Genomic DNA, 17,097 nt, shown 5'->3' on the forward strand with positions numbered 1-17,097 from the left:
TGTTGTTGGAATTTGAAGTCTGCAAGTAAGAAGAGATCTGTGAATGAATGAATGTGAGGTCCAGGTGGTCGCCAATTTTCTCCCATGTAATAGAACAGATCTGATGCACAAGCAGCTAACAATCTTATTGGATAGTGTTCCCTGGCCATTTCAATATGTATATAAAACCATGCAGAGACAAAAATGAAACAGGCTGGCTGTGACTAGAAATAATGCAGTGTTTTTATAACTGCATAAAAGCCAGTAAGGATACAAGACTACAACTAGGTCAATATAAAGAAGAGAACGTGAGACCAAGGGCCCAATTTCAAACAACTTGCTCTCAGTGTAAATGTCCAGTTACACTGACTGCAGGCTGAGAACAGGTCTTTTGGAACCTGGCCCCCAGTGTAAGCCTGTTTATAAATAGGCATTACATAGAAGTAGGTCACTTATAGTGACAGCAAGTCTTTCAGAATAAGGGCAGACTTACACTGAGTGCAACTGTTGGAATCTGGCCTCAAGTACAAGAACTTGTACATGATTTTGATGATCAGAAATTGATATGGATGATGTTTTAGCATGAGGAAGATAAGACAAAGAGCTAAACAAGATCTGTAGGTAGAAAATTAAAGTGCATACATAATCTTTTCTTATTGCATTTTCAAACTAGGTACAAAAAAGTAAGCTGGCTTCTCAAGGGTTAATACTGAGTTTCTTCCATTGTTACACAATAGTCTCATTACCATTTGAAGTGTTTGTAATTTGTTTTCCCTTGCCATTTTATATCCTTGCTATATTTCACCTATTTTCCTGTTAACTTTCATTGTAGTTCTTTTTAAAATATTATTAAGTTATCAGTATAGAAAGTTAGACCTTTTCCAACACTGTAATTCGTTGATTGTCAATAACTTTAGACACATTCTGTTTATTCTGTTCTTATTTTATTTTCCTTTCCTTTGGAAATTTAGAGTCATATCTGCAGTTTGGTATTCACTTAATTCAAACAGTAAGGTATTTCACCATTACCCCTACTGATGCATCTCTCTTTATAATGTGACTGAATGATTGTTTGTTTCTCCTTATCTTAAAAAGTATTCACAATGTGTGCATGTATGTATGTAGTGTTGTGCACGTGTGTGTGTGTGTGTGTGTGTGTGTGTGTGTGTGTGTGTGTGTGTGTGTGTGTGTGTGTGTGTGTGTGTGTGTGTGTGTGTGTGTCTCTAGGATTTCTAACAAAGAAATAGTACAAGTTTAATACATGTTATGTCATTTTTTGCCTTGTGTTGTCTATTGTGTTACATTTTAAGGTGTTATTGCTACAAATCCTTACCAAACATAACATTTCTTTATCTGGGCATGCTTCAAACCTAATTCTTATTCTAGCTGCTTCAAATGTTGCCTGGAAGAATATAAAACACACTGTCTAATCCTATATTTCCGAAATAGAATCCTATGTTTCTGCAAGGTTTTAATCTGAAAGAGATAAACTGTTATACAAAGGCATAATATTTTGGCCTGATTCCAAAACACTTGCTCTCAGTGTAAGTGATTTACTGTGGTGTTAGTCTGATCTGATTCCAGTGTAAGTGACTTACTTCAGTACAAGGTCTATCTATAAACAGGCTTACACTTGGGGGTTGGATTTCAAAAGACGTGCTGTCAGACTAAACGGCTTACTCTGAGAGCAAGTCTTTTGGAATCTGGACTATAAATTAGAATTATGTTTCTTGACCTAAATGCTGTCATCATCTTGTTTACAGTTAAAACGGGGATCTGTTAACATTAATATCCCTGAAATAATGTTAAAAAGAATGTGATTTGCAGTGTGAAACACATTAAAAATGTCACGTCCAGGAAACACATGTATTTTTGTTTGTTATGCATATACAGTAGCCACACTGGTCCCATATAAGCTGTACAGTCAGTCTGGCTCTATGACTTGTACGATTATTGCTTTATGACTTGTACGGTTATTATTCTTGTCACAGACAAAAAGTTCCAGTTTGTGGCAGGCCAACAGCCAGAAAATTTTGCTGGCATTCTAGTACCAAGCCCTAAATGATTTTTCTTTTGTATTATTTAGAGTCTTTATGTTGACTGTTGTATAAAAGTTTTGTCCTAATTGTGCATTTAAGTCTGTGTATTGATTTGTGTTACATGTTTTTTTCTGTTTTCCACCTTCCCATTTTCACCTTCCTAAACCTGCCCATCATCTTCCCATTTCTTAGGTCAAGTACAGTATAACGATTACTAGCTCTGAACCGTAAATACTGTGTACCATTTTTTCCTGTGTGAGTCACCATCCTAGGCCATCATGAAGCCATTTTGATAAATATACCTACAGCGCCTTCAGCCTTATGTGCCTCATACCTGTGCAATACCAGCATCCAGCTTATCTCCTGGCAGCTTTCCAGACTGAGCTATTGTTTCCAAAACAGAATCAGCCTGTAACTTATTTTTATAAAGTTTATAAAATAGTCCATTAAGCTAATAAGAAGACGTGCTGAGAAGTAGAAAATGTGCTTCAAGTGTTTCCTTATTTTTGTCCATAGTCTTGTCTATGTTTTTGTCTCTGATACGTTTTTGTATCTTTATGCTATTGAATAGTTTAATACACAGTGTAAATTAAATTTATTTAAATGTAAATCTCTGGTTTAATAGTTGTTTTAGCTTGATTTTTCTGCTGCCTTCATTTTTGTCTGCTAACTTTATGAATACTCTTGGTGGTGGTGGTGGGTAAAGGTGGATATGGTGACCCAACAGATCAAGACATCCCTGTAGTTCAGTTACCTCCTAACTCCTACCAGATCTATAATCCCGAGGACCCCTATGATGAAGAGGAACAAGAGACATACATAAGTCATGGGTCTTACCCCAGGCCAGTCCCATATCCACGGCTTTCCTATCCACAGCCTCAGCCACTTCAGCCCGAGTTCACACCAGTTCAAGAGGATGAAGACTCCATCGAAATGAGATCACCTGGCATGGCTCGTAATACAAGGGACCTGTCAAAAAGGATCATCAGAACATCAAAACACAAGAGGATAAATGTATATAAAAATTAGATTTAAGGCCAGTGGCTTGGTAAGTAAGCATAGTGTAGTTTCAGCTAAAACAGGAAGAATTTATATCTAAAGGTGTACTGACAGAGAGCTACATCTGCACTGCATTGTTGACAAACATCTACTTGTATGCTAGTAATGCAAGAGGAATGCCATAATGATTAAAATGTTGCTATATTCTACTGCACATAAAACATAAATGGCATGTGAAGATTGTTATCTAAATATATAAGACAGTAATGGAGAACTCATCAAAATGTAATAAATATATTTGAAAACATGTTCCTTATATTTATAAGCATCTGGTAAGCTTACTGCCTGTAAATGTAAGTGGGATAGTATATGGTACATTAAATATAAAGTGCTAACACGTTTAGGGTTTCGCTAGCTATTATCATTGTGCCCGATCTGTCTGCCAGTCAGCAGGAATCAAACTGACATGATAATATTTCACAAACTGTGCTGTTCTTTAACCGAGTAAACAAAGCCCTTAGCTGGGTCCCAATCAAGTACTTCAAGAAACAGATTAACTAAGTAATATTCCTTAGTTAACAGACTCTGCCTACACATATAAGCACATCTGAAACATTATGTATATATATATAAATATATATATATATATATATATATATATATATATATATATATATATATATGTATGTATGTATTTCTGTAATAGAACTGTTTATAAATTGTCAAGAGCCGTTTTACATATTTTAGGACCATCACCACTACAAGTGGAACTAATTTAATTAGTTCTGCTAGAGTTGAAATAAATATATTATTTCAGCTCTTAGTCATTAAACTGACATCATGAAAAGGCAAAAAAAAAAAATAAATATATATATATATATATATATATATATATATATATATATATATACCGAGATTCTAGTAGCAAGTGTTCTATCAATGGCTAAATACATGGCAGCATATGATAGGCAGTCACCACCGAAACATCTGTTAAGCAGCTGTTCTCTGATTGGTGAAATATTCAGAAGCATGTGTAGCCTCTTCCACAACAAGCTTCAAGACTCCATTTGGTTTTAATTCATACTGAATGTCTTAAGTGAAAATGCCAGCTTCTTTGAGAAACTAAATTTTGAATGGCAGAGTTTGAGTTTATAATTTTATAAGTGAATGTATTTTTTGTCTGAAATTGATTGAAGCACACAAGGAGGCCAAGACCTCCGCAGCAGAAAAAAATCACATGCACTCATGTGGTCCTATATATCCCAGTATCTTTCTCTCTCCACACTGGGCATTACTGCATACACAAAGTTTAGTATTCTGTTCAAGTAAATTTCAATAATTTATTCCATTGTGTGTGATGCTCCAATACTATTATTTTGTATGCTTGGACATTATTTGGAAATGTGGTGGCTTCTTTTCTCTAACTTACTAAAGAGGTGCTATCATAATTTCAGAGGTCAGTTGTACATTTAGCAGTATAGTTGTCATGAACCAGAATGTTGTGCACTGAATAAAATGCAATTCTGTAAAAGGTGTGCTTGCACAGTTGTCTTGAAACTGTTCACTCTGTGCCTTAGATTTATGTATTCTGAGCTAGTTAAATTCAGATTAAATAACAATCTATGTTTACATATTTTGTTTATAATAAACCAGTTTCAATAAAGATTTATCTATGTAGTATGGTACTAATGTAATGGATGTTCTTCTAAGCTATGAGTCTTTATTAGATTATTTTAGAATATTCACAAATATCTGATCTTTGTAAATGAAGAGCTGTTAAGTGTATTGATACAGAGCTTTACATAATATAAATGTCATTAAAAAGGTATGAGTATGTTTGTGAAGTCATTGCATACTATAAAAAGCATGTTTGTTGAGAAGCATTGTTTAAAAAGCTACAATGTAAAAAGATTTCTGTACAGTAACCACACCAAAGAAACTTGGTGATATTTTAGCCAAAGTAGGAAGTAATTTATTTTTTACCTTGTGTTTTTTGGTAAGCAAATAAAAATGGAAACATCATTTTCAATTTGTGTTTCACTTTGTTGTAGCCGAACTTGCATGTGCTTTGACAGTCCTCCATTAATTACTTGTCTTTGCCATACATTGTAAAGGTGGAGTATTCTGAATGACTGCTCACTTCCTTCAAGGTGCTTCTGTACTACTAAAAGGCAATCATTTCTATATGTGCCACAACTGATGTGTCTCTAGTCATACCTGCTTCATTTTCACATGCGTACGCATGATGTGTAATATATTGCTGCATGTTGCTATACCTTATACACTGTAGTCTGTGATGCATGCATATTAGAGATTTTATTATCTAATCCCCCAATGAAAATGGTCTCTGCCCCGATAGACAGTACATCCAGCAAAATGTAAACAAATGAGTTGTAGAAGGCTGTTCCCAAGCAAAGCTAGACACTAGATGTTATGTGCCTTTACTGTACCTTATCTGACCAACCATAGACATACACAATCTTCTTCATTAGGTTCATGGGTTCATAACCATGAACCTATGAACCTATGAACACATGCAATCTTCTTCATAGCTTGTCAGAGTATGTGTCAGCATGGCTATAATATCCTTTTAAGTGTTACTGGGAGTATTACAGTGGTATAGTCTAGTCAGGAAGGGTATCCTGGATCTACCCGATACTTCAGTACTGAATACTAGTTTGTGGTTACTTTTTAATTCATTTTCATTTTACAAATGGGTCTGAGATTTACGCTATGCAGCTTCATCATACATAGACTGAAAAACTCCATTCTGAAATATCTCTATCTCAGTTCCATCTTTATTTACTCAGCAGTTTTTAGTCATCAGAAAAAATGTCTTAGCACTCCTGTGTTCATTTTCATTCCTCTATATCTGTCATGCCTACTTTTTCATTACTAATTTATTTATTGAAATTTGATTACTGGGAAATTCCAACTAGGTATAAGCCCATTTTCAGCAGAGGCCTGGACAGAAAAACTTCAAATTATTACAAAAACATTTTAGGAATAATGCTTTTACAATCTTCAAAAATAAAACCAAAACATTTGCAGTTTGAATAATAATAACAAATTAGACACAATATAAAAACACTGGTTAAGAATCATTACACGTTATATGACAATCATTTAATATTTAGAGAAATTTCAGACAGTTTATAGAGAAATTAAAGGTAAGTTAGTGTAATAAAAACAGGAATTGCAATATGAGCCGAGGGAAAATGGGCTTATGGTACATTTAGAGCATACTTCCCAACCATACCAAATTACTTGTTTTTTACCAAGTTTTGGGGTCCAAATGAAGGGGTGCCATGATTCTGGAGTGACACCCCTTAATTTCTGATTTTTTTCTGTTGTTATTTTAATTTTTAAATTTTTGCGCTGTTTGAGCTGATGTCATCATGTGCGCGATGATGTCAGCTCCGTCAGGGCTACCAGCCAGTCTGAATTGAGCTCTAGGAACTCATGTCATGTAATTCCCAGCTGACCTGGGCTGCTCAAATGCGAGTGGGAATGGGGATTATCAGCGAAAAGGACGGCACTTTTTATGGCACTCTTCTAATGGGGATTATCAGCGAAATGGCAGCACTCTTATTATTTATGTTCGGAATGGCAGAGGGAAATCAGTGGCAGCGGTTATGGATTATTTTATGTTAGGAACGGTCTCCAAACAGGAAGAATGAAGACTCAGCAGCTTGCAGACTCAGCAACTTGCAAGTAAGGGACTGTGTGTTTGTGTGAATGAAGACTCAGCAAATTGCAAGTAAGGAACGGTGTGTGTGTGTGTGAATGAAGACTCAGCAACTTGCATGTAAGGTGTGTGTGTGTGTGTGTGTGTGTGTGTGTGTGTGTGTGTGTGTGTGTGTGTGTGTGTGTGTGTGTGTGTCTATCTTAAAAAGACACCCTAGTTATACAGCTACATCTTTTAAATATATCTATATCTATCTATCAATCCATCTGGTTTCAGGGCAGGAGTTTATTGAATTCTGATTTGTAACAATGGGTCTACAAGCTTTCACAGCCCATTGAAATTAATGATGGTTGAATAGTACTATGGTCAAACCTGCTTTGGTTGAGTATAACTGTGTAATTGCTTTGTTGTTCTGGCTGCATGATCACAGATTAGTGCTCCCTCATTGTATTCATTGTTTTGTTTGTGTGTGTGTGTTTGTGTGTGTGAGCCTAAAGTCCCTAGCTACCACCACTTGTGAGCTTTGTCCAGATGTTTGTGCTAACAGTTGAGAGCTATGGTGAAAAGTGAGAACAGAATTTATTGGCTTTGTTAGTCCAGGTTTTTTGTGCTATGAGGTTTTGAGCTATGGTGAGTGAGAAGTGAGAATTGATTTGTATTCCCCCATTATTGGCTTTGTCCAGGTTTTTGTGCTAAGAAGTTGACAGCTGTGGTGAGAAGGGAGAACTGAATTCAGTAAATGATAGCCATTAAGTTTCAGTCTTCCTATTTTTCAGGAAACTGCTGATTTGGCATAGTGGTATGTTGCTCTGACTGTAGTGCATAGGGTCCTGGGTTCAAGACTTGCCAGTGAAATGCATGGTGGTAACACAACATTTTATTCTAGCAACTTTCCAAAATTATACAAACAATGTTTAAAATGTGTCCCTGGTTTTTGACCTTTTGACCCCCCCCCAAAAAAAAATTGAAAATAAGTGAGAGAAGCTGTGCAAGATGGCTATGTTAAGCAGTATGATTTAGAGAGAAAGTCAGGGAAGAGAATTTGTTAGAAGTAAGGAAGTAAGTGAAGAAGGGAGAGTAAGGAGGTATAAAGAATGAAAAGGTACTTGTTCACATTTAGGGATATAGTTTATCCTGGTTATGAGCAAGAACAGAGACAAATTTTAGCTAGGAAGTCTTTCAGTGTGGTTTTAAAATATGGGAGGAGATTATTGACCTAATGGATAGAGGTAAGGAGTTCTAGGCCTTAGCAACTTTACACAAGTAAAGACAATTCCTAGCAGATTTGATAGGTTTGTAGATAGACAAGAATTCTTGGTCAGTGAATCACAATGACCGACTGGGAACATAGTTGTGTAGAAGTTTTTTTTTAGTGATAAACAGGCAGATAGATGCTGGATAATTTTATAGGTGGTAAGAAGCGGTGTATGTTAGTGGATGAAGCAGTTCTAACCAACTTAGTCTTTTCAGTGCTATACAGGGGGGTTCTGAAAGGGTTATTTGCTGCAAATTTAGCATCTTTGTTATAGTCTTGTTCAAGTTGTAATTTTTGTGAAGCCTGGAGATTAGTAAGGATGGGAACACCATAAAGTAGTGTGGGGAAGAGATAAGTAGTGGCAAGTATAGTTTTAGTTGCATTAGTGTAAAAGTTTTTGGCTTATTTAATTTGTTATGAGAAGTGACTTCAATGACTGTATTATCAAGAAAGAGGACTTTACATTTAGTTTTTTCATAAGGGAGGGATTTGGGGGAAAAGTAGTAGTTTTGTCTTTTTTGGATTGAGCATGAGTTGTGAGTTATGAAGCCATGTTCCACTGGCTGTTAAAGTTTTCTGAGTAAATCTTTGGAGGTGTATCACATTGTCAGATGTGCAAATGAGAATGGAATCACTTGCATATTGTATTAGGGTGACCTGCTGTATGATGTATAGAGGGTGTTGATGAAAATGTTAAAGGGGGGACCAAAGATCTAGCCTTGTGGTACACCAGTGGTGACTGGGAGGTAAGGAGAGTGGGTAAAGTGACATTTTACTGACTGATATCTATTAGACAGGTAGCTTTTGAACCACAGAAGGGTGGACTGGGAGAGACCTAGTGAGGACATTTGAAGTAGAAGTTTACTGCAGCAATCTGTGTCAAAGGCTTTAGATTAGACTTTAGACTAATGTAGCAGTCTTTCATCTCCCTACTAGTTTATCTCAGTTTATTTCTCTCATCCACTTACTCCAAAGTAATACAGAAAAACATTATTTGTCTGTGTGGTTTGGCTTCTATTCTGCTGCCTTTGTCAGACACACATATTAATTAACAAACACACACACACACACACACACACACACACACACACACACACACACACACACACACACACACACACACACACACACACACACACATTCACAGAGATATTCTTTCTCTCAGTTTTTCACTTTCACCTCCAGTAATCAATGAAATATCCTCTTATTCCACAATTTCACTGAATGAGAATACATGCTTCATGCCTACCGGATCTTAATTTTGGTACTGCAAATCTGCATCCTGTATTCTTATACTAATGTATTTTATGTGCCATTTCATCTCATTCTTGCTCTGTTAACTTACAGTAATGAACATAATGCCCTCCCCTCTCGCTACACAGTATTTCCAGTCATAGTTTCTTACTCATTTCACTCTTTTTCAAGTGTTCACTGGTGCTTGTGGTTAACTTTCAGCCGACATCCGCTGTTTATGTCTGGGATACACTGCAGTTCTCCCTTGAGTACTGGTACTGTAATATGTAAAGAAGAAACAGGCAAGGATGTGTAACCAGTCTTACTCCTACAGTGACTGCAGGACTGGAAAATGAAATTCTTACAAAGTGGTATACTGTAGAACAATATTACGTGCCCCTCTAGGATGCCAGCTCCCTACTGTAACTGTGAGACCCAACACTGTGGGTTCAAAACTCAGAAGAACAAAATGCAATTGCATCAGGAAAAAAAACAACACATTTTTTATGTCACCTGTTAAACCATTGAAGTGATTTGCAGTTCTTTTTGCCCCCTGCAGCACCATGCCCCTGAAATTTATAAATGGTCAGTGTGATTGCTGTTCTTTGGGAAAGGAGTAATACTCCACTGTACAGAACCACAGACTTAATATATATTCCTTGGTTGCACTTGTAGTTCCTGTATTCCAGTGATCCCAGTTATGGGCCACTGAATTTCGCAGGCTCCCAGGAAGATCTTATAATTGCAGCTACATATAAGGCATCGTGTGCAGTGTGTAACTGTTTAACATTCCATCTGGCTGGAGTAGCACAAACACATGGAAAAGTATCCCAGTTTAATACAAAACTTCTTGGAATGCTTTTCAATAGTTACAAAGTTTGCATATTTTAAATATCTTTTGTTCTAAATAATACTTATGTTAAATTCTAGTACTCATTTTTATCAACGTGATCTATAGGCTGCTTGATTTCTTGTACAATACAAATTATGTGAAATTAAACTGATCAGCTTCTTTTCAAGATTTTGTACAGCTAGCTCAAGTTTATGACATTACTGGATGCAGAAAAACACAATGGCTTCTGCTGACAGGACTAATGGAAGGGTACAGCTGTGGGTGTATTTCATGGTGAATCAGGTAGGAATTATTTGTTCAGAATTTAACAGAAAAATGAATAGAAGGAGACCAGGATTCAGAGAACAGCAGTGAATGCTTTGGCAGTGGGAGAAATAACAGTGCCATCAGGAGCCACTGTTTAGTTTTTTTCTTTGCTGCCACCATACTTTTTACCTATGGTTTTATTTTTCTATATAGAAATGTATTCAAATAATTTCTTAACATACTTTGTCCAGGTTTTGATTGACTGCAGAACTTTATTTGGCTCTTCTTACAAGCCTTTGCTATGGTAAACAAGTCATACAAATAATTCCACTACATATTCATTTACATATTTGTTAACTGGATAAGCCTAATGGATAAATTGTGCCTTTTCAGGGGCAACCCAGGAACACTGGTTAAATGCTTTCTTTACAGTCATACAGTAGTCAAATTGTGGTGGAAGGAATCAAACCCTGTACCCTAAGCATCAGGAGAAGCTCATCAAGAGCTTTAGTTCTCTGCACTAAATGTCAAACTGGTTAAAATTACTTGTGTGGCTGTTAAAGTGTTTATGTCCATAACAGCATTAAAATTACTTGTGTGGCTTTTAAAGTGTTTATGTCCATAACAGCTAAGAGAATGGCAAAGGTGTTGCCAAACTTGACAGATATAGATCAATGTGGTTAGGGGGGAGGGCAATATTTGACAAGAATAATAGAACAATGATAATCCAGAAGGAAGCATGTAAGAAATGTTCTCTATAGTGGATGTGTCTTGATACAGAGAAAGCATTTCATTAAGGGATATTTGTGATAAGGGTAAATGTAACATTTGCATTCTCTGACAGAATAATATATGAAGGCTTGTAGGCAAAAACTAAGGTGAGATGGTTCTTGTCTGACAAGCTGTGCTGTCCTTTCTTCTTTATTACTTGCTATGTATTTACATTCATTAGCAATTTAAATAACAGACTCACAAATTCAAGGATATACCTGGTAATGGTAATCAATGAAAGTCAGATTTATTTGGAGATGATATTATTTAGTACTTGATAAAACCAGAAAAAGGAAATTTCAGTACTGTGGAACATTTTGAGACAATGTTATGTCTTTTTTGGGATATTAAATAAATTAAAATAAAACAAAGGATATAGTAGTCTACAGTATGAATTGGTTTGGCAATACCCCTACTTATGAGGATATGAAAAGATGAAGTATTCAGGCTTATGTATTAAAAAGATTCTGTTATGGCAGCTAAGGATGAGTGGGAAGAGACTTAAAAGATAATACAACAACTGAGACGTTGGAAATGTTTTATTATAGATATGGATTGTAAGATTCAAGCAGTGAAAATGTTTTCAGTCCCTTTAGTCTTACATATGTCAGGCATATTTAAGTCAACCACAGGAGAAGTTTTGGATGATAATTAATAAACAGTTAGAGGAATTTATCTGTGGGGGAAACACAGCAAGAGTTAAGATGGGTTAATTGATCCTCCCCATAGAACAAGGTGATTTGGGATTACCTGGCTTGTACGGACGCACCTGACATTGCCTGTTAAGGCTCATATACATAACACAAGAAGAAGGATATCAGTCAAAATAGAAAGAAATGATGATGATGAAACATGGGATGTCTGAGAAATAAGGAGAGAGTAGGATTATGGATGCAGATCATTAAAGAGAATTATAAGCATGCAGAACATTATATTCATAAAGTAGCAGAAAGTACTCTAAGAACTAAGCAAATACACCAATGCAAAAAGAAAATTTTGACAAAAGGGATGACTAAGTAGGGTATAGAAAAGAGGAGACTGGAATTTACTGGTGGAACTTAGCAAATGAACCAATGTTCTCAAGTGGGAAAGATAATAGAGTGGGATGAGACAAAGCAGAAGTTTGTTCAGGAGGTTAGAGACTGCCTTCCCTATCAGGGACTGTTAACAGAGTGCAGGCAAAGTGAAAGCCGTAGGACAGTGTTAAGTGAAAGGCCATCTCTGTTAGTGTTTTTAGTTGAGTTTAGAACAGAAGCTAATGTTAAAAAGTGATAATTAGTAAGACATATAAAATATTCCATGATAATTACAAGAATCATTCAGAGGAAGTTAGAAATGATTGGGAAAGGAGAAAAGAAACACAATTTACAAAGTAGCAATAGGGAGAAAGCTGTAAATCTCCAAAGTATGCAACAAAGTCCTGATGGTTTGTGATTTCTGCATGGAAGTTCTTGCAGAGGAATATCTATACCCCAAGTAGACTTCAGATAATTTTTACTCAGGTAGATAGCAAATGATGGAAGTGTGATGAGGAAGAGACAGGGACCTAAAAACATAATTTTTAAGAATGCAACAAGTTAGTAGATACTAAAAATTCCCTACAGGGTAATTTGGTAGAAGTGATGGGGGAACAAATGGTTATAATAAGGAAATTATTCTTTTGATCTGGAATGTCTGAATTGCCTAGACATGATAAAGTCTTACTAAGTTTAATTCTATTGGCTGCCAAAGATATCAGTTACTAGAAAACAAAATGAAAATCTAAACAAACTGTAACTGAAGTATTGAATATTGTAAAGGAGATACAGAACTGGAGTCTGGATCTTCAGAAAAAGGCATAAGATTTCAAAGAAATGTCAATGAATGGATGTTAAGTGGAAACAATATATGCAGAATAATGTTGAGAGGGAGGATAGTCATTTAAGGGAAGGCAGGAATTTACCAATTCATGTAATGCTGGAGAGAATGAAATTGTTAAAAAAATATATAGTGTATACTGCATGACTATAACAATGGTAGCTGTTGATATAGTTTGCTTTCTATTAATGTATGTAAACACATTACCATTTAAATGTAATGAATAAAGATGTTGAAAAAGAAGGCCAAAAACAGGAAGTCCCAGTAGACTGCCTCGACAGAGTAAGGTGGAACATAGCTTAGCCACAAATGGGCAAAGATGAGAAAGAAGCAAAAAAAAGTGATGTAGTGGACATTGTTCAGATAAACCCCAAATCAGCTATCATGCAAAATAGTAGAGTTCACAGAGACACAATGAGCTCAAAGTGCTAGATGAGCATATCATGAAATAAGGAAAAGAAGGCTGCCAAAGAAAGAGGATTGATAATGTTGGTACTGTTATTATAGTTTGCTTTCTATTATTATATTACTTATATCTACATTAGGAAAAAAGGCAGCAGAAAGAGTGCATCAGAGAAGGCTTAGATGGATTATTTGGTTGCAGCAAATGGAAAAGTACCTGCAGGTGGTTTTGCAAGGGGAAGAAATAAATGATAGGTCTTCTTGGTGACTGTTGCAGTAGATCGGAAAGGATAGAAAGTCAGTGAACAGTCAACTACAAGAAGTATACACTTGTCCATGGTTAGCCCTAAAATTAAAGTACCCCTCAAAAGTTAAATCCTGTGTATAAGATCATCATTAGACTCACTGCACAGTAAGTAAAGAGAGACAGACTTACAGCAAGTATCTTTTCAGGATGATGGATGTAGAGCAGGGAAAAATGCTGGCCCTGTGTCATTTGCAGACCCCATTAATGATCACTAATAGAAAACATCCAGACTACATTAAGGCAGTCCTGGTATAGTGCATTCTGGAAGTTACATCGGTATGAGATAGTCCCTTTGAGTTCTCTCAGAAGAGGGAAAGATGAGCAAATCCTCCCAAGCTCCTGTCCGATAAAAGGCGGGTGGAAATCAAGTAACGCTCATTTTAATGATTCTGAATGGTGCAAGAATTAAGCAATGTTTCCTCAAGACTACAATATCCCAGAGTGATTTGCACAGGGACATGAAGTGCAGTCTAGGATGGGAGAATTATGTGTGAGCTATGGAAACACCTCCTTATAGAGAAATATATTATGGGGAGGCATCACTCATAGCATAGCCCTTCCAGCATACACTTGTGACTGTGAATAAAATTCTCCTAGCAGCTGAAGAATGCTGAGAGAAAAGTATTAGAAATATGCAGTAAGCTCAGCAGGAGATAGAGAATGCCTCAGAAAAATCTTGCAATAAAGATAAGTCATATGAATATCATATATATATAGCTGGTTTACTACTGAAACCTTGAAACTGCATATATCAGCTGGTCATATGGTCAACATGAAATCCTGAATCCAGAACAGTAAAAATGTGGCCAGGTCAAAACTGAATACATCGACACCCATAGTTTGATGCAGGAAGTGACGTCAATCACCCATGCTATGCAGTTTTACCATATCATAACATTCCCTAGTCAATGGTATGCTGTATTTTACTACTTCGCAGGAGGGCAAGCCCCCTTGCACCCCACACACTCCCCCTGCAAATTATATATACCAACTCCGAGATTGCACTACAGTGAGGAAATGAATTAATTCCCTGTTCCTCACTGAACCGTGATCTCCATGCACAATGCCAAACTCAAATAATCGAACTACACTACTCATTCGCTGTAGTGTAGTCTACGTATTCTGAGTCGGCATTCTGCCCATTGGAAAACTGGCTTTCGACCACATGCCGGTCAGCAGTCACTTTGAAAATTCAGTAGTAAACCATATTATTTTCTTCTGAATGATGACGTGACAGGTGGAGGGGTGCTCTGGTAATATGAAAGGGGAAAGGTGATGCACAGTGCTATTAGCATGTTGCTTATATATATATATATATATATATATATATATATATATATATATATATATACATACATAGCAGGATTAACATAGCAAGCAGAAAATATGATGTAAGAATGGAGTTAAGGGATAAGCTAACAGGCACAAGATGGTGCTAAATAAGGTGGGGCTGTGGGACAAGGCAGCCCTTTGACAGCTAGATGAGGGGGAATTCTACTAGAGGAGGATTGTCTACAGCCAGTAATTGAAGATGAGTGGAAGGACTCTGAAAGGAGTGTATAGCTCATGCAGGGAACCGATGGGGTAAATTATAGTTGTAACTTCACAATTCAAACTACGGTATAGTAGTACAAGGGCATATAACATTAAGAGCAAAACAAAGGGGATGTTCAGACCACAGTGCTGCGTAGTAGATGAAGAAGAGAAGGGGAATTGGAGCAGCAAATCGTACATAGTGCATGCTTGATTGGAAAGAAATATGCAAAAAAGAGATGAGGCAGGAGAGATCACAACCTGTAAGGAGACTCCCCCAGCAGTTCATGTGCAAAACAGTGAGGAGTAAATGAAATATAGAGCAAGAAGCAGAATAGCTTTTCCCCAGGGAAAGGTCACTGCAGTGATACTCAAAGTGATAATAAAGTAGGATAAGATATGGGTGACAATAAGGGGTAAGGTTAACAACACAAAACTGAAAGACGCAGAGCTCATTTTAAACTCTGAATGGCTGTATCAATAAAATGCAAAATGATTTATGGAAACTTTAACATAACTATTAATTCCCAGAAAGACAGACTATCAGGAAGGAAGGAAACTAAAGTAAGAAATATGCAGATATATAAAGTGAGGAGACTGGAGATGTGTTTTACAGAGAGAGACCATCATCCGGATAACTAATTTAGTGGATGTCCAATATGAAAAGGTGAAACAAGGGAACAGACCAAAAGGCTGCAATGTGGTCCTGAATGTGAATGGGGGTTGCAAGACCAGCCCATGAGATCTAAAAGAAGGGGTCAGTTCTATTTGATGACTGTAAGTAGATAAGTCAGCTAGACAGGAATCTGCTGAGACGACATACTACAAGAAATATAAGAGTGTGAGATTGGGACATTATATATTTTGGCCCATGCTGAGAAATAGAAAGATGTGAATGGCCAACCTGGGAGATGGTAGAATTCAATCTCTAGGAGTCAGGGATAGGAAGGGGGAAATGTTGGAATGCACTTAAAGTTTTGTCAATGCATGCATTGAGAAGGTTTTTGGAAAAGGGAAATGGACTGCAACTTAGTAGGATGAAAACAAGTCTGAAGGTTAGAGGCCAGCAGAAGAAGTGAATACATTAAACTGATGATGAAATGGTTATGATTTTAGTAGGGAAGGTGACAAATGTATATGGGGGGGCTTATGATGCTTGAGAAAAAGCAGACAGAGACCAAGCATAAAATCTGAAGGGAAAAATAAAACCACACCAGAGTGTGTCCCATGAGCCACAAAAGTGAAGACTTCAAACTTAAAAATTCCCACGTAGTGGTGCAGATACCAGGAAGCATAAATAAAAATAAGTGCTCAGGCACTCAAAGTGCAACTCTCCAGATTTTTATTATTCAAAACATTAAAACCAAATGGTGTAGCACTTTCATCTCTACCAGTGGGACTTCTTCAGAACCGTTATCACAAGCTAAAAACTATTTAAATAATCAAAGTAGCAACCATGTGACTTAATCACAAGCAATTAAGTTTTGTTTAAACAATTAATAGTAATAGCCATGTTTGTACGTACAAATAATAATGCATCAAAAATCAAGTGCAAAAAACACTCATCACTTTGCTCCCATCAACAAAGTACTCTAGTAATAACTAAAACCATTAAAAATGATATGTGGACATACCGGAAATTAAGCTAAAAACAATTACAGTTGCAGTTAACAATTAAGTCACATGGTTGCTACGTCCTGGTATCTGCACCACAACGTGAGCCTTTTTAAGTTTAAAATCTGAAGAGAAAAAGGCAGGGCAAGTGCATTTAAGGCCTCAAGGAATATTATAACAGAGGATAAAAGAAAGTGTAGAAGGAAATAAAAGAGATTTCTTTTAGTACGTTATACAGGTCAAGGATAGAGGTATATATTGAAAGAATAAGTTCAGAGTAGAAGCGGATAAGAGAAAAACAAACTTAGGCTGTACATGAAT

The 17,097-nt window shown here is 36.5% G+C and overlaps 1 protein-coding gene and 1 long non-coding RNA gene across 6 annotated transcripts in view; one reads left to right on the forward strand and one right to left on the reverse strand.

Moving 5' to 3' along the window:
• Window positions 1-5,039, forward strand: part of LOC122806727 — a 44,705-nt gene extending 39,666 nt beyond the window's left edge. The window contains exon 3 of one of the 2 annotated variants that reach the window (XR_006365546.1): window positions 2,211-5,039. This is a non-coding gene — a long non-coding RNA (uncharacterized LOC122806727). The remainder of the gene's footprint in view (window positions 1-2,210) is intronic. The other variant, XR_006365547.1, reaches the window with a different exon arrangement.
• Window positions 1-17,097, reverse strand: part of BNIP2 (BCL2 interacting protein 2) — a 2,487,402-nt gene that overhangs the window by 1,132,111 nt on the left and 1,338,194 nt on the right. The gene's annotated exons all lie outside the window — the stretch shown is intronic.

Source organism: Protopterus annectens, chromosome 7.part0, assembly GCF_019279795.1.
Source record: "Protopterus annectens isolate FY-2018-M chromosome 7.part0, PAN1.0, whole genome shotgun sequence".
Lineage (NCBI taxonomy): Eukaryota > Metazoa > Chordata > Ceratodontiformes > Protopteridae > Protopterus > Protopterus annectens.